The 16,418-nt window shown below is 42.0% G+C and overlaps 1 pseudogene; it reads right to left on the reverse strand.

The window, feature by feature from the left end:
* Nucleotides 1-1,851: 1,851 nt before the first annotated feature.
* LOC102755617 lies at nucleotides 1,852-2,793 on the reverse strand (annotated as a pseudogene).
* Between the last annotated feature and the right edge of the window lie 13,625 nt (nucleotides 2,794-16,418).

Genomic DNA, 16,418 nt, shown 5'->3' on the forward strand with positions numbered 1-16,418 from the left:
TGTGGGAGTGCACTGACCACCAGAGGGCAGCTCCTGCATTGAGAGTCAGCCCCCTGGTGGTCAGTGTGTGTCATAGTGACCATTCATTCCCAGTCTTTCTGCTGTTAGGGTCAGTTTGCATATTACCCTTTTACTATATAGGATAGAGGCCTGGTGCATGGGTGGGGGCCGTCTGGTTTGCCCTGACGGGTGTCCCGTATCAGGGTGGGGGTCCCGCATGGGTGCCTGGCCAGCCTGGGTGAGGGGATGATGGTTGTGTACATCTGGTCACACCCCCTTCAGGGTGGGGGTCCTCACTGGGGTCCTGGCCAGTCTGGGTGAGGGGCTGAGGGCTGTTTTCAGACTGGGGGTGACTGAAGCTCCCAACTGCTCCTTTTTTTCTTTTTTCTTTTTTTATTCTGGGCCAGCTTTAGCTCTGAGGCTTGGCTCCAGCTCTTAGGCCTCTGCTGCTGAAAGTAGGTTTCTGACCTTTGCTTACAATGTTGTGATCCCAGCAGACTAAAGCAGGTTTCTGGAGTTTTGTTTAGCTTCTATATTAGTTACATAGTTGCTTATAGTTGCAGCCCAGAGGCCTGCAGTGGCAGGCGGGGAACGTTGGAGTCCTCCGTCACTGAAGCAAGCAAGCCTCATGTTAGTTTCAAGCTGCCTGGCTGCTGGCTGCCATCTTGGCTGGCAGTTAATTTGCATATCGCCCTTATTAGCCAATGGGAAGGGTAGCGGTCGTACGCCAGTTACCATGTTTCTCTTTTATTAGATAGGATGTGTATATAAAATCTTACTGTGTGTATTCACATATATATGTACATATAAATAAGGATTGCTATGTGTAAGTGAGAGGGGCTGGCTATGCAAATCCAAAGTCTGTAGAACAGGCTAGAACTCCATGGGCATGGGCATGGAGCCCTTCCTTGTCCACAGGAGGAATTTCATCTTTCTCAGGAAAGCTTCAGTCCTGCTTTGGAAGTCCTCCAGCTGATTAAGTCAGGCCCACCAGGATTATCTCCCTTAAGGCTAATTGATAGGGACTTTAATTACATCTGCAAAAATCCCTTCTCAGCTGGAGTTAGATGAGTGAGAGGGCATAATGGAACTGTAGCCTAGCCAAGCTGACACAGGAGAGCCATCACAGACTTGTACTTACAGAAGCTAGTTTTGGTGATGGATTGCCATAAACCTATTTCAAGAGTATACTGTGTGATATCCTATATAATAAAGAGCTAACATGCTAATTAGACCAGATGGCAGAAGGACCTTCCAGAACGACCTTCTGGAATGACCAGTGGGAGGGGCAGCTGGGGCTGAGAGGGCCTACACTTGCACGAATTCTGTGCACTAATAAGTAATAATTATGATTTATAATTCTTTTAATTTCTAAAGTAAATATCAGTTTATTCATCTGTTTATGACACAGTACATAAGAGGCAAGGTGTTCTGCACCATAGATTTTGCTTCCTGCTCCTTCGGATGTGCATGTCTTTGGCTAGAAAGACTAGAAGAGAAAGCAAGGCAATGCTTAAGCAACTGAAATGAGGATGGACAGGGTGCAATGCTAACACCATCCTCACAGGGATGGGCACAGGGAGCTATTAGTTATAAGCTGATTTTCTAGAATTAGCTGGAAGCATAGGAATACCACTCCTGGACGCTAAAGCCCCCGTGAGCCTCACTCATCCCCACCACACAGGTACAGCAGGGCTTTCTGATAGTCACCCTGGTGTCCTGTTGGATGTAGTAGTACAGGGACTCGCCATACTTCCTCTTGAATTCAGACAGACATGATTTTCAACATGTCCACTTCAATGCAGGAGACCGTGATTCTGATCAGGACCTTATCGCGAGTCCCATTGCCTTTCATGGAGTTGTACAGTTGGTCAGCAAAATACAGGGACACATGCTACGCTCAGTCATGATGCTGATCCACTTGGGAACATCAGTCCCTTTTCACTCCAGCCTCAGAGAGACACCAGATATCTTTCAGTCAGTTCATAATCCATGACAGAACCATCTGCTCTTCTACCCTTCACAAGGGCAACCATCAGCTTGCAGAAGTCACCAGATATGTCGGAAATAATGTCCTCCAGATCAGTCTTGCACATTTCCCTGTAGACTGTTAATTTCCTGCAACTCCTGGTCAGTCCTTGAGCAGATGATCTCATGAGTGCTCATTAGTCCCCTTCATGGAGGCCTTCAGCTCCGAAGCATCATACTGACAGGTGTTTTCAATAGGCCTCAATCACCCTCCCCAGGTGAAAGCCGACTTCAGTGCTGAAGCAAATTCCATTTTGGTCCTTCTCTGGTAGGAAAGGCAATATCTTGTCTCTGCTCATTGCTGCAATTGGTCAAAATGTCGTGGTGGTGATTTCATTCACACCTTTGTTCTTGATGGTTGTTTCAATGTTTAAAGCATCTCAGTCAGCATCAAAGTTAGTATAGGCTTTGACGGATCCATAGAGTGATTATCCTCAAGCTGAGCTTGCACAGAAGTTTGTGAACAGCAGACATTTTGAAAGAAGCTGGGCCAGGTGCCGAGAGCTGTGAGTATCCCCCGATGCCAAGCTAATTCTGATTGCTTTTAAAGGACCAAATTGATTTTTCACTGGGATGGTTTATCCTTGAAAGTAGGTGTTTTAGAGAAGACTCTCTACACTTATTTTTGTGATGCTGCCGTCACTCCAAAATATTTTCTTAAATCTTTTTGGAAGTTTCTTTAGATCCATTTAGAAGCCACAGAATAAAATTTAACATTTTATTCAATACCTTGTTTTTTAACCAAACATCACACACAGTTCCATATCACACACTTCTTTCTTATTCATCAGACTTGGTTCAATTTTCCCCCAAAATTTAGATGTCCAATTCAAAAAGCTTTAATTTTGTGTACTACTAGGACATTAATTTTTCTGAAGCACAATTCCAGTCATTCTGATGCTTACAGCCTCTCAGAGGTTTCCCATTTCTTAAAATTTTACTTTTATTTAATTTTAAAGTACAAACTTCTCAGATGGTCATTCAAAGCCCTATGCAATATTGTTCAACCTGTCTTCATGGCCTACTTTCATTCTCACCAGCACATGCTGCTGTCTAGCCAACCTGGACTACCTGAGAGAGCTAAGGATGTCTATCTATCTCTGCTGTGCCTCACCACTTCCACCTCCTCTAACTCCCACCCCAATCTTCTGCTTATTGAAAGCCAGCCTTCAAGGCCTGGCTCATGTGGCATGTTTCTCATGAAATTATCCAAAGAATGTTTTCTGTGCCAGGATTTTCATAGCACCTTGATATTACTATTCCTTTGGTACCTGGAACCCTATCCAGAATGTGGGATATAGGTGTCAGATAATCTGAACTGCAAAAGTAGAGAGATTGAGAGTGTATCCTTGCTTTGTTTTCTTACTGTGCTTGGTCTGTGCTCTATCTTGGCCACAAGGAATGTGATGCAGTATCACTGAAACAAGCAATTCAAAGTGACTCCCCAAAGCACTTTCAACAACAGGAGGACCACCAGAACTAAGCATCAGTCCCAAGTTGGCACACTGAATAATGCAAGGTCAATTATGTATGTTAATCTGTCCTTTTTATTCACATTATGCAATCATGAGCCCGGGTATTCATGAGCTCTTGTCTTTCCTTAATTGAAGCAGACCATCAAAAACCTATTGCTGAGATTCCATCTCACGGCACTCATGATCCAACATGTACTGGCCCTTAAGTCGTGAATAAGTTCCAACTGTGTAATTACTTCTGCCTACTTGTTCTAAAAAAAAATTCTGCAGAACTTCGGTATGTTCTATGTCTGCTTTCAGCTTATCTTTGGAGACATTCTGCCTCTTTCCTGGTCCCCATTCCCCAGCTCTTAACACACCCTGTCTCAACTAGAGCCATCACAGACACTGTGACCACTGCCTGGGGAGCCATGCTTGCCATACATTGAAGTCTTTCAGAATGATAACCTCTAAGGAAGTGGTTCTGTTTGTGTTTTGCATTTAGGTAGAAAATCAGGCTTTTGGGCTGTGGTTGCCAGTTAGCACAGCCCAAGGATTAATCAAGTGGATTCTACAGTCAGACTGCCTTGCTTAGAATTGGCTCTGCTGCCTGCTGACAGCACGATACTGGGCAACGTACTGAATCTCTTGTGCTCTTGGTTTCCTAATTTATGAAAGAGATGGCAATAGCACCTGTCTCACAGGGTTGTTGCCAGAAGTCAATGTAGGACAGTTCCTGACATCATAGTAAATTCTCAGTAAATAGAAGCTCTTACTCAACTATATCATCATTGTGTGATTTCAGTGAGCAATCTACCTCTATAGTATAACTAGTGGCTTGGTGCATGAATTCATGCACATTGAAAGGAAATTAATTAGAAGAAATATTTTAATATTGCTATTGGCCCTTCCTCTATAATAGAAGTGTCAACCAAATTCACAATTGACATTAGCAGATGGGAACATATGCGTGAGATTGGTGCCAGCCAGAGCTTTGTATGTATCGCGTATGCATGAGTCAACTTAGCCTTTTATATGTAGAATAAACTTGCTTAATTAGACCTGCTGTCTGATGTAGCTAAAATTTTTCCAGCCCAGTGAAGCACCCCAACTTCTTTTTAAGGTAATTGTCAGCAACACAGCAGTATATATCATCACGAAGCAGATTATTATTGTACTAATAGATCATGCAGAGAGAACAAAGGGTAAAATATTTAATTGCAGCAGTGTTTGACTATATTCTGCACAATGAGAAAACCTGGTCATTTTCAAGGTCCACCATTTCTTACCTTTTTCCAGTTAGATCAAGTTTCTAAGCTTTCTAAATCTCCGTTTTCCAGCTAATAAAAAGCAAATAGGATTCCACTGGGTCTCCTATCTACCTACTCCAGGACTTCTGTGAGGATCAAATGAGATGAGGCATGGGAAAACGCTTCACAAACATTTGGTTAAAGTGTGAAATGTTTCCACCTGGCTATAAAGCAAGTTGGGTTCCTGGGCTGAAGGAACTGCAAGGAGGCTAGTCGTTAGGGAGAGGAAGCCAGGCATTGCAATGTGATGTTATTACCTGGAGGGACACAGCATATTAGACTTTTATACATATAGATAATCCAGCAACATTTTATACTTTCTGTCTTCCTTTCTGTTTGGGAAAGGGTTATAATGGGAGAGTCCTCAGTGCTTTTATTAGCAGTTCACAGGTTGTCTAACTGCTAAGATGTTCAGCCAGTGATTACTCTGAGCAGGTGGAGGCTCGCCTTCCTCTTGATGGAATGATTTCTTCAGAAAGAGTAAACCTGTTCTTAATCTCATTGAGTTCTTCCTAGTCACATGATTGCACAACATTGGGCTAATAGGCATGGCTCATTTTTACCTCCCTCCCTACCCCAAATAAGATGGAAGGGGGGCGGGCAGCAGGGTAAGAGAGTGCAGATGTTATGTATGCACCTGTAAATATACATTTAAATGTGAATTTAAGATTGGCTTGCTTTGGTAGGTGAGGCAACACCTGAATTTTGAATAAGGAAAGGGGCCAGTAACACAAAGGAAGGATCACCCAAAAGCTACAATCCAGCAGTTTGAGGGGTAACTGAGAATGACCTAACCTCTGTGGATACTTCTCAGGGTGTCATTGTGTAGGGTAAATGCAAGTAGATCTGGGCCAGGACCCTGGAGAGTTTTCCTTCAAACTGTCATCCCTGACTCTCAATATTCTCTAGAAAAATGATAGCTCTTCTCATCCCCTCACCTGTTCCCATACTTTCCTCATAAGAAGTCATAGTTTATATTCAGCCACAGTTTATATTCAGAGCCCTTTGTTTAGGTCTGAGAAATGAGACAGGATGATACTCAGCATTGTACATTTATTCTTGTGGGAAGAATGGACAGCTCATTCTTTAATGTTTACAAATTGCTTTGTAGATAAAAAGTGTTGAATAAATGCCAAGTAACATTATTGCTTTTAGGGGTGTTTGTTTCCAGTCTGGTAAAAGGCATTTATCTCTAGGCCCAATGGCACCTCAAACTTCCATAGCCAGAATTTATATCTGTTTCTCTCACATATAATAAAAGCAGAGCCTCCTGTGTGAATACTGGTGATGCTAAGAACATTGTAATTCTTGGTTATTTAAAAAAAGAAGTGGTCACTCAAGGAAAGAAGACATTGGGTACAGACAGGGAAGAAGAGAGGGAGAGGCATATCCTCAAATACTCTTCAAGGGCATGTGGCTTTGATGGCAAGGGAATTAAGAACTGGAGGAATAAATGGAGTCGGAGGAGATACAACATTTTAAACAACTTAAAATATAGTCCAGTGCAAAAGGATGCCAGGCACCTCTTTCATAAAGGAGTAGGTATAGGAAATGAAAGTGCAAGGGTGTCAGATGCTGCTTCCCATCACCATGGTTGTCATGAAGTTGTCTTCTTTGAAATAAAAATGAGAATAGCTGGGTTGAGCCTTAGAAAAGGAGAAATGCCATATCTCAGGATGTGGCATGCTCACTTCTGGATTTTGAACACAAATTAAAGCTGTGGCAAAACTGAATAATGGGAAGAAATGTGGTCAATCTGCTAAACTTTAGTTGCAAACTACAGAAACTAACTCTGTTTGAGGGGATTAATTGGAAGGAAGTGAAGCACCTCAGAGAATTAACAGCAAATCTGAGTAAACAGGCCCTGGAGAGGACAGGGACCCAAGCAGTTTCAGAGATCTCGTGGGAAGTGAGTGACACCAGGCTTGGCCATGAGAAAGCTTCTGGTTGCTGAACTGCTGTTCCTCTGCTCACGACTCAGAATCCCAGGAGAGAGAGTCTGACTGGCCCAGCTTAGGTCCAGGGACAAGTACTGCGAGTGTGAGCAACATGAATCAGAGTTCTCTAGAAATTCAGAGGAGGGGCATGGAAAGGCACAGTGGTCTGGCAAGGCCTCAGGGAAGAGGACAGGTTTAATGTCATGCACCAGGCCTAAAGTTTAAACAGTAGTTAAAAACCCCAGCCAGAGTGGGGCACAGCACTTTGATTGACAGTCCAAACAAGACCACATGCACTGGGAAGTTCTCCAAAGGAAAATTGAGGAACCAGCAAAGGGTGACAAAAACAACAGATGTCATTACACATGAGTGGGCAATGGAGAAGAGAAAGAGGATGCTGGATAGAGATGTTCTTCAGAGATTCTTACCAATTATTATTTTATCCTTATTAGATATCTAGGGCATCACTCAGAGGGCTCTGCTGTGCTCAAGGCCTCAATTCTTACCTCTTCAGCGTTAATTTCTCTTTTCTGTCTGGATGTCTACTTAGGTGTTCCAATTTTATCTCATTTAACTCTAGTTAACAAAAATATATCGAGCAGTTAGTTGTTACATACATCATGCTAAGTGTGAATAACTGTTATTCCTGATGTAAGAAGGTTAAAATCTCATAGAAAAGCTCATTATCTAGCCAAATTCATGCTCTTTACTCCACACCAACAATTTATTTACTCATTAGTGTTTTGTTAATAGTACATGCCCAGACCATCAGCCTGGGTTAATTTGCATACTTATCCTGATTGGCTGGTGAGCATAGTGGAGGGGACAGTCAATTTACATGTTTCTCTCTCTCTTTTTTTTTCCTTTCAACTGTAAATTATGAAAAATGTATTTCTGAAAGATAAATTTTAAAACAATATTAATTATAAGTATTACTCCCCACCCACCAAAAGATTCCAGTTGTAGCAGGCAGAGTAATACTAGTAATTCCCCAATGATGTCCAAGTCCTGATCCCCTGAACCTCTCCATGTTTCTCTTTTATTAGTGTAGATGTTAAAGGGTCTTCTTTAAGAAGAAGATAAAAAATATGAACAACAAAATGGTAATAAACACATATCTATCAATAATTGAATCTACAAACAAAATGAACAAGCAGAACAGAAACAGATTTATAGATACAGAGAACATTTTGTTATATGCCAGATGGGAAGGGGGTTAGGGAATGAATGTAAAAGGTGAAGGGATAAAGAAGTACATATTGGTAGTCACAGAATAGTCATGGGTATATAAAGTACAGCTGGATGGGTGCAGGATTTATTGAGTTGATCCAGCTGAAATTAATATAATGATGTGTCAACTATAAGTTAAAATAAAAGAGAAATACATGATTTTGGGGATAATCTAATTACAAGCTCTGAACTTTCTGATACCTTGTTAACACAATCAGACCCCCTGTGGTATGCCCAACTCCCCAGGCAATAGTCAGATGCATTCATTACTAAATGCTGAGCAGTCCTCAAAAAGCATATTAGAAACACAACACACACCCACATGAAGCAGAAAAACATGTGCACCTGGGAGGCTGGTGTGCAGTTCAGGTGAGCCCTTTAGATTTAGAAGAAGGTACCAGCCTTTCCTGGAGTGAGAAACTCAAAGCAGCAGGACCTCTGTCCCCACTGCTGGCTCAGAGGATGCAGCTGCCGGAACTCTGGAGCCACAGAAGCTGATCCTTCCCTATTCGGGCTTCAGTTGAGAACTCAGCCCAGCCAACACGTGGCTTCCAGCCCCCAGAGGCCCTGAGCAGAGAGGCCAGGCAAGCCTGCACTTCTGACTTTCAGAAACTGGGATGTAACAACTGTGCGTTGTTTTAAGCTATTTATTTGTGGCATTTTTTTGCATAGCAATGGAAAACTAATACAAACTTAATTACATTAACCCTACAGCCCATCATTTAAAGCCCAAAGGAATAGCTTTTGAACACCTGAAAGTTAGCATAACTTCACACCCAGAGAACAAATTTATGGAACATGTTATCCAAAGAACCAGTAGAATTAAGGAAAAAACAGTTTTAAGAAGATTTCCATGAAATCATGGATGACTTTTTAAAAAATTAGGGCTTATTCTCTACCTGCTTCCCAAAATGATTTGAGGTGAACTTAAAAGGCATGTTTGATGACAATTAAGAAGACAAATAGAAAATAATAACCACAGAGGATGAAAAATCTTGGCTTTGGATTTCTTGTAAATCAAGATGTTTTAAAAGTAAAATGATAAACGACAGCACAGGTTCTCAGTCCAAGCTGTCCACTGAAATCCCCAGGAGGAATTTTAAAAACCGTCACTGCCTGAATCGCAGGGTTCTACCATTGGCATGAGGTCAAGCCGGAGTATAGGACTGTCCAAGCTGCCCAGGTAATTCTAACATGCAGCCTCGACTGAGAACCACTGAACTATAATTTTTATTATTAAACAAAAGTGCGCATACTAATTTATCAGGAGAGGACAGTCTCTTCTGGGATTGGTATTGTGAGATTTGTGTAATGGAAAATATCTTAATACTTTAGCTGTTTTGCAGAAAATGCAGAGATATTCTTCATATAGTCATTTTTTATATTGACCTTATAAAAACCAAAGACGTCATAAAAATGTACTAGTAATTTTTGAAGGGATTTCTTTGGGAGGCTTAAGTAAATGAATTTTTGATGATATAAGTTGAGAGAGGAATTGGAATTTAAATTTCCTAGATGTGAATGGATTCCTCTGTCTTTGCAAATCTACTTTAAACAAGAAAAAGACTGGTAACAAAAACTTCTGATTAAGTTCTCCAGTGAGACCCTGTGGTAAAAATATTCTGTTAAACTGCATGAAGGGACATGATAAAGCTTTAGGTGTCAGACTTGCAGAAGCCACCTTGATATTCATTTGCAAAAACTACATGTCAACTTATGTTCTGTTTTACACCATTTGCAATTGAGATTCGATTTATCTAGAGAACATTTTTGACCACCCTGATGTTCAAAATGTTTTGATATAGATTCTAAAAAAACACAGGTAGCATAGGATTTAATTTGAGATTAGCTTAGTTCTTAGGTAATTGTTGGGTATGAAATCAAAGGCTAATGATATAACAGCTGGTGCTAGGAAAAATTATTTAGCAATATTTGAGCATTACCAATAGTGGTTAACACACATAGCACTTACCACGTGTGCAGCCCTGTTCTTATCACTATCTATATATTAACTAATTTAATCTTCATGGCAACATGTAAGGTAAATACATTATTGTCCCATATTATGCATAAGAACACAAACACAAAGGTTATGTGACTAGCTCAAGGACACCCTATTAGTTAGTGGCAGTTGCAGGATTCAAGTCCAAGCATTGTGACTCCTGAACTTTTGAACATATCCACTAGGTCACACACACACATGCAATGGCAGGTACTGTAGGTGAATACTAGAATAATCATAAAACATTCTCTGACCTTGGAGAAATGCATCCGTGGAGAAATAGACATGCACATACAACTATACCTGCAAGAAAGGGGAAGCTTGTGTGGTTTGCATACAGAATAGCCAACCTGAATTATGTTGACCCAGATCTAGCCATTTTGGTAGCTTTTCCTTCAATTCTTAAAGGCCAAGTTTCTTTCCCTCTGGCATAATTTCACTTTAGCCCAAGAACTTACTTAAGCAGTTCTAGATCAGGATGGCTGGTGGCAAATCCTCTTTAGTTTTCCTATATCTGAGAATGTTTTATGTTGCCTTTATCCCTGAATAATAATTTCACGTGATACAAAATTCTGGGTTGAGAGTTCTTTCCTTTGAGAACTATTAAGAGAACATTTTTTCTTTTAAAAAATGTTTTCATTGATTTCAGAGAGAGGAAGGGAAAAGGAGAGAGAGATAAAAACATCAATGATGAGAATCATCAGTTGGCTGCTTCCTGCATACCCCCCACTGGGGATCGAATCCTCAACCTGGGCATGTGCCCTGACGGGAATTGAACTGTGACCTATTGGCTCATAGGTCGATGCTCAACCACTGAGCAATGTTGGCCAGGCTCCTTTGAGAACTATTAAGATGCTGTTCCATTATCTTCTGGCCTCCCTGGTTCTGAGGCTTAACTCTGCTGTAATTCCAATAGAAAAGGCGCTCTGCACTAACTGCTTTTGAGATTTTTTTCCCCTGCAGTTTGACTTTCGTGTGCCTGTGCATGATTTTCTTTGTATTTATTTTGTTTGATGTCCTCTGTGCTTCTATAGTCTGCAGGTTTATATCTTTCACCAAATTTGGGAAGTTTGGGGACATTATTTTTCAAACATATTTTCCTCTTCCTCTGGGACTCGAAAGACACAAATGTCAAATCTTCTGATGGTCTACAGCTCCTGAGGTTCTATTCCCTTTAAAAAATATACTTTTACTTTTACTCTTCAGACTAGATATTTATATCTTCAATTTACTGACTCTTTCTTTACATTGCCATCTCCATTTTTAATCTTTCCCAAGTGTTATTCTTTCATATCTGTGGACATTTGCATGGAAAGTGTCTATAGACAGACCTCCTTTATTACGTTTGTATTCCCCTCTGCAGCACCAGTGGGAGTTATTTCCATCAGGGGGAGTTGGAAGGCTGGGCGGAGGCAGTGGGGAGGCCACAGAGAAGTAACTTCCCTAAGGATGCTCAGACCCAGTGGCCTTAACTTGAGCAGACCAGTGGCAGCCAGCCCTCCACTCCAAGGGCTTCCCTGCCACCAGACCAGCAAGAAGTATACACTGTGAGTTGTGGGCAACAGAGAAAGCAGTGGTGCTTCATGGAAAATTCTGCTCTTAGAAAACCTTTGCATTGTTTCCGTTTTGCCTTTCTTTTTCCTCTGAATTTGTTATTGGGAAGGGCCCCAGGAGAATGGGCATTCTCTTTGGGGGGACGGAGATGGAAGAGTATGGAGCAGAATACTTTTATTTTTCCTTTTATAAGGCGTCATCTGTTCGGGATTCAGTTACTCTGTACCTGAGACTGAGTTTGTGACTTCATCAGCGACTTGAAGGGGCAGTGGCAGCGGTATTTGGGGGTGGGGAGCAGCGGGAGTGGGACTCCTCAGAGCAGCAGAACTCATTTAAGCGCAGGATGAGGCCCTTCCCCCGCTAGCCTTCACGCTTTCTTTTTTTTGTTTATTTTTATTTTTTTAAATTTTGTTTTATTGCTTAAAGTATTACAAAGAGTATTACATATGTCTCTTTTTTTCCCCCCTTGACCTTCCCCCCTAGCCTCCCATACCCTGCAGTGTCTTGTGTCCATTGGTTATGCTTATATGCATGCATACAAGTCCTTAAGTTGATCTTGCTCTCCGGTGCCATCCATGCTGTTGCAAATGGTAAGAATTCCTTCTTTTTATAGCAGCATAGTATTCCATTGTATAGATGTACCACAGTTTTCTAATTCATTCATCTGTTGATGGGCACTTAGGCTGTTTCCAAATCTTAGCTATGGTAAATCTTAGCTATGAACATAGGGGTGCATATATCCTTTCTGATCGGTGTTTCTGGTTTCTTGGGATATAGTCTTAGAAGTGGGATCACAGGGTCAAATGGGAGTTCCATTTTTAAGCCTTCACGCTTTCTTGTTTCTCCCCTGTTCTGCACACACATCTGTCTCCCTTCTCTCCCAGTATGACTGTATGTATTGCCTTCAGTTCCTCTCTAGGGCCTTGTAACAATTTCCACTGCTTCTCCCAAGCCTGTTTTCCCTTCTCCAACTTGCCTCCCACTGCCTAATTATGCCCTTGAAATTTCTCCTTCCATCTTCTCTCCCCTTCCTTCAGGTTGGTATATCACAAACATGTCCCCAGAGTTTTTGGTAATGGAACAAGAAGAAAATGGACAACCCAAATCCAGACTTTGTTACCACCATACCCTCAGTACCCTTAGTCCCTTGTGTTAATTTCCTTCTAACATTTTCTGTTGGCTGCTAAGAACAACAAAAGAGAATGTTTCTCATTTTAGATCTGTAATCTTGCCCCTCCATGAAATGGTAGTGAGCAGTGAAATTGGGGAGGGGAGCAGGAAGGGCGCTACAAAATCCTCACGCTCATTCATCTAGTTACTCACCTGTCAACACACTTTCTTCCTTTGTTCCACCAAAATAACTTCTGCTCTTGGGCTGCCTGTGGCTTCCTCTGATGGTCCTGCCTTTCTCAGAAGCTGATGGCCAACTTCCAATCACATTCCTCACCTGGCACTGTCTGTAGCTTTCGCTGTCCCGCCTTTTGAGCCTTGCCCAGAACCTGTTACCTAGAGAGCTGAAGTGAGTTGCTCTCTTGACCCTCAAAATCATTTTCAGGCACCCCTCTTCCAATTTCCTGGAAGCTAATTGTGATACCCCTCTCCCATCACTGCTTATTTCTTCCAGTAGAGCGATTTCCCGTCACAGTGACCCATGTTTACTGAAGGATGGCCTCAGTCAGCCAGGATGGCTATACATATTTAGCCACAAGTGAGCTTATATGTGACTGTGCCTTGAGCATATCAATGGGCATTCAACAAATATTTGTTTAACCTTAATCTGATCAAAACAACTCAGACCTTGGGCAAGAGAGAATTCTGAGTAATTTTTTTAAAATGCAGTCAACCAGGTATTTATTTAATGGCCATTATGCTCCAAGCATTGGGTTCTTCTGTGGTTCACTGTGATGAGATATGTCACCACTCAGCCAGTCAAGGACATTCACTGAGCACCTTCTGTGAATTTGATGCTGTTGTATAATCATGAGGCAAGAAAAGGACTTATGAAGCGTTTTCAGGCTGGGGTGGTTTACAGGTGGGTGGAGGGGTCTGCTTGCTGGAAGACTAGGTGGGCAAATAAAAAATCCTGAGCATGGCCTGGAGCTCTTCAGTCCCCAACTGGACAGGGTTGGGTGTCCTCCTCAGCTGTACCCCCACGACTACCCCTCCCCTCCGGAGATTCTGATTTCACAACCCACCCAAAATGCAGAACTTCACTCCCTCCTAACCAGTGTGGGTTCACCATCTAAGTTGAGCACTTAGATCTACAGCAAAGACTGAGGGATGAGAAATGAGGAAACCTTACTTTCAGTTCTGGTTCTGCAGATACACAAACAATTGCGTGAAGTTTTCATGAGTGAATGGGACATCCTACATCCTTTTGTAAGTTTCAGGGAGACCCCACTGGGTAACCCTCTCTCAAGATAAAAATAGTCAGTGGAAAAACCCAGAGTCCATGTGCTCAGACGTAAGTTCCTTTCAGGTTGTTTGAAACCAACCTATCAATGACTATATCTAGAAAAATTTCCTTATGTTTTAAACCATTCAGACACAAGATAGTACAATTTAGTCTAGAGCCTGAAATGCTGAATAAAGTTTTTTTTTTTTCTCAAAGAGAGGTAATAGTCAATTTTTTCTTCTTCAGTGAAACAGTCAGATTCCTTCCTTAAATTTTCTTCCTGGATTCTGTGATTGCTGACTTTCAGGTAGGGAAATCTCAATCAATATCTATTAACTCTTAAATCAATGGAAAACATGTTATAAACTCTGTTTTTTTTTAAAAAAAAATTAGGAAATGGAAGTTTAAGCTGTTCTAAAACTGGTCAAAAATAGTCTAAATGCTACACACTTCACAGAACTTATAAAGTGGAAAAATATTGGCCTTCTGTATCTTTCAAATTGCTAAAAGGATTTACCACAAGATGGCACCATGCAAATGGCAGTTAATAAAAAGGCTTAGTATCATTTATCTTGCATTAGGTGTTCAAACTTAAGAGCATGACATATGGCATATTTGATAATGCTATTTACATGAAGACAAACGTCTGTCTTGCTATGTGGATTTTTTTGTGACTAAAGTCTGCCTCTTGCATCCTTTATATGTGTTCTGCCTTTCAACCAGGCCTTTCTAGTAGCCCACAACTGGGTACACAATTTGAGAAGGTGGCTCAGTCAGGTGCATCTCTGAAGGCATTTGCTGTTTTCCCCTGAGCTGCGGATGGAAAGTGTGGGAAGGATTACATTCAGCATGTTTTGTCTTGGGGGTTTGTTTAAGGGGCAAACACTTGGTTTCCTTTATTTATCTGTACAAGGTGAGCAGCAGAACTAGAAAAGTCCGCAGTGCTTGCAAATCTCATTTCTGAGAACAGAAGGACGAGTATGAACTCCAAGGCCAAGGGACACCTTTTGCTTCACATGTGAAAGCAAACCTTCAATATTTATTTCGTCCATTGGAGAGTCAAATCCTGGAGAACTGGATGATGTGGAAGTTAAAGGGGCCCAACATTCACATGGTTTTTAACACTTGGAGAGGTAGCCACAGGAAAGGCTGTAGCTTTTTTTTATGTGTGTGAAGAGAATGGAGTACAGGGCGTGTGTCTTTGAAGTTAAATAGCACCTGCACTGCCCTGTTGCCAGGTGGCTAGGTAAATATTTGCAAAGCGCCTATTGCTTCTCTGAATTTGGGGCACATGTCTACTGGATATGAAGCAATCTCTGTGGGGAAGTAAACCTACCCAGTGCTTATCTCTTCCCTCCTGCACAGAGTTCACCGAATATGACACAACCTCCAGAGGGAAGAGGCCTATCAGTTCTTATCTTCCTTTCTCATCTAGCACTGGGGCATTCTGGTGGCCAAGACAATGGGGTCACCTGCAGGAGCCCTGGAGAGAAAAGGTGGGACCAGTGGTTCATTTTCTGAATATACATTCCTGGAGTTGTTGGATTGCCTAAGGGCTCATGATGAGAATTCACTGAGGGATAGACTAGTTAGCTCTATGGTTGTTAGGGGTGACAATCTGTAAGAAACACTGAAAAATCATGGGAATGTAATGAGATGGAAAATCATATTTTTCAGAACCTTTTTGAAGTAGAATATTACAAGTAGGAAGAAATACTTTTATAAGTGGCTTACAGTGAAGGTTAGATGCCCAACCCCCACCCTGCTGGAGTCATAACCACAAGCTGCCCAACTGCCTTCCAGCTGAAGAACTTGTTGCTAAGTGGGGTTCACAGCGGGGCAGGCGGGGGCAGGGGGCGCTGAGCTAATGTTTAGGGACAGAAGAGCAGAGGCTGAGTCATCAGACATGGTCTCCTTGTCTGTCTCCCACTACCACCCTCACAACAGGCTTTCATAATCATTAAACAATTCCTGAAAGACCATGGATTTAAAGCAGGGCCCAGTTCTGGGCCTGTTAAAACACCCAGTGCCTTTCCTATGTCAGGTGAGGCAGAGCTGCTGGGGGGACTCCGCAAAGAGAAGCAGAACAAGAAACAGTTCGTGTGAAAGGATTATTATCTGAGTGCCCAATAGGGAGGCCTTCAGCTTTATACACCTGCTTTTTCCCTCTTCCCCGGGACAAAAATAGAAGCCATCCTGAACTCTCAAGAACTGTTTGGTTTTAAACATTTTGCCCCTTTTGTTCAGACAGTATATATCAATTTGATGGTCAGTTATGTTCTGACTTAAGAGTAGTCACCACAGACTGAAAGACTTGGAATTCAGCAGTTCTGTTTGTTCTGCAGTCGGAAATCCCCTGCAAGATGATCAGAGGTGGATCCCGGGGAAAGCTGCGAGGCCAGGGGCTGGATATGGCTCGTGGAACACTATTGATGCTGTGTGAACGAGCCACTGTGGGAGAAGACGAGATGGATCAGAGACCGGCTCAAGGGAGATCCATATTTTTAG

This window comes from Myotis davidii, unplaced genomic scaffold (genome assembly GCF_000327345.1).
Source record: "Myotis davidii unplaced genomic scaffold, ASM32734v1 scaffold749, whole genome shotgun sequence".
Classification (NCBI taxonomy): domain Eukaryota; kingdom Metazoa; phylum Chordata; class Mammalia; order Chiroptera; family Vespertilionidae; genus Myotis; species Myotis davidii.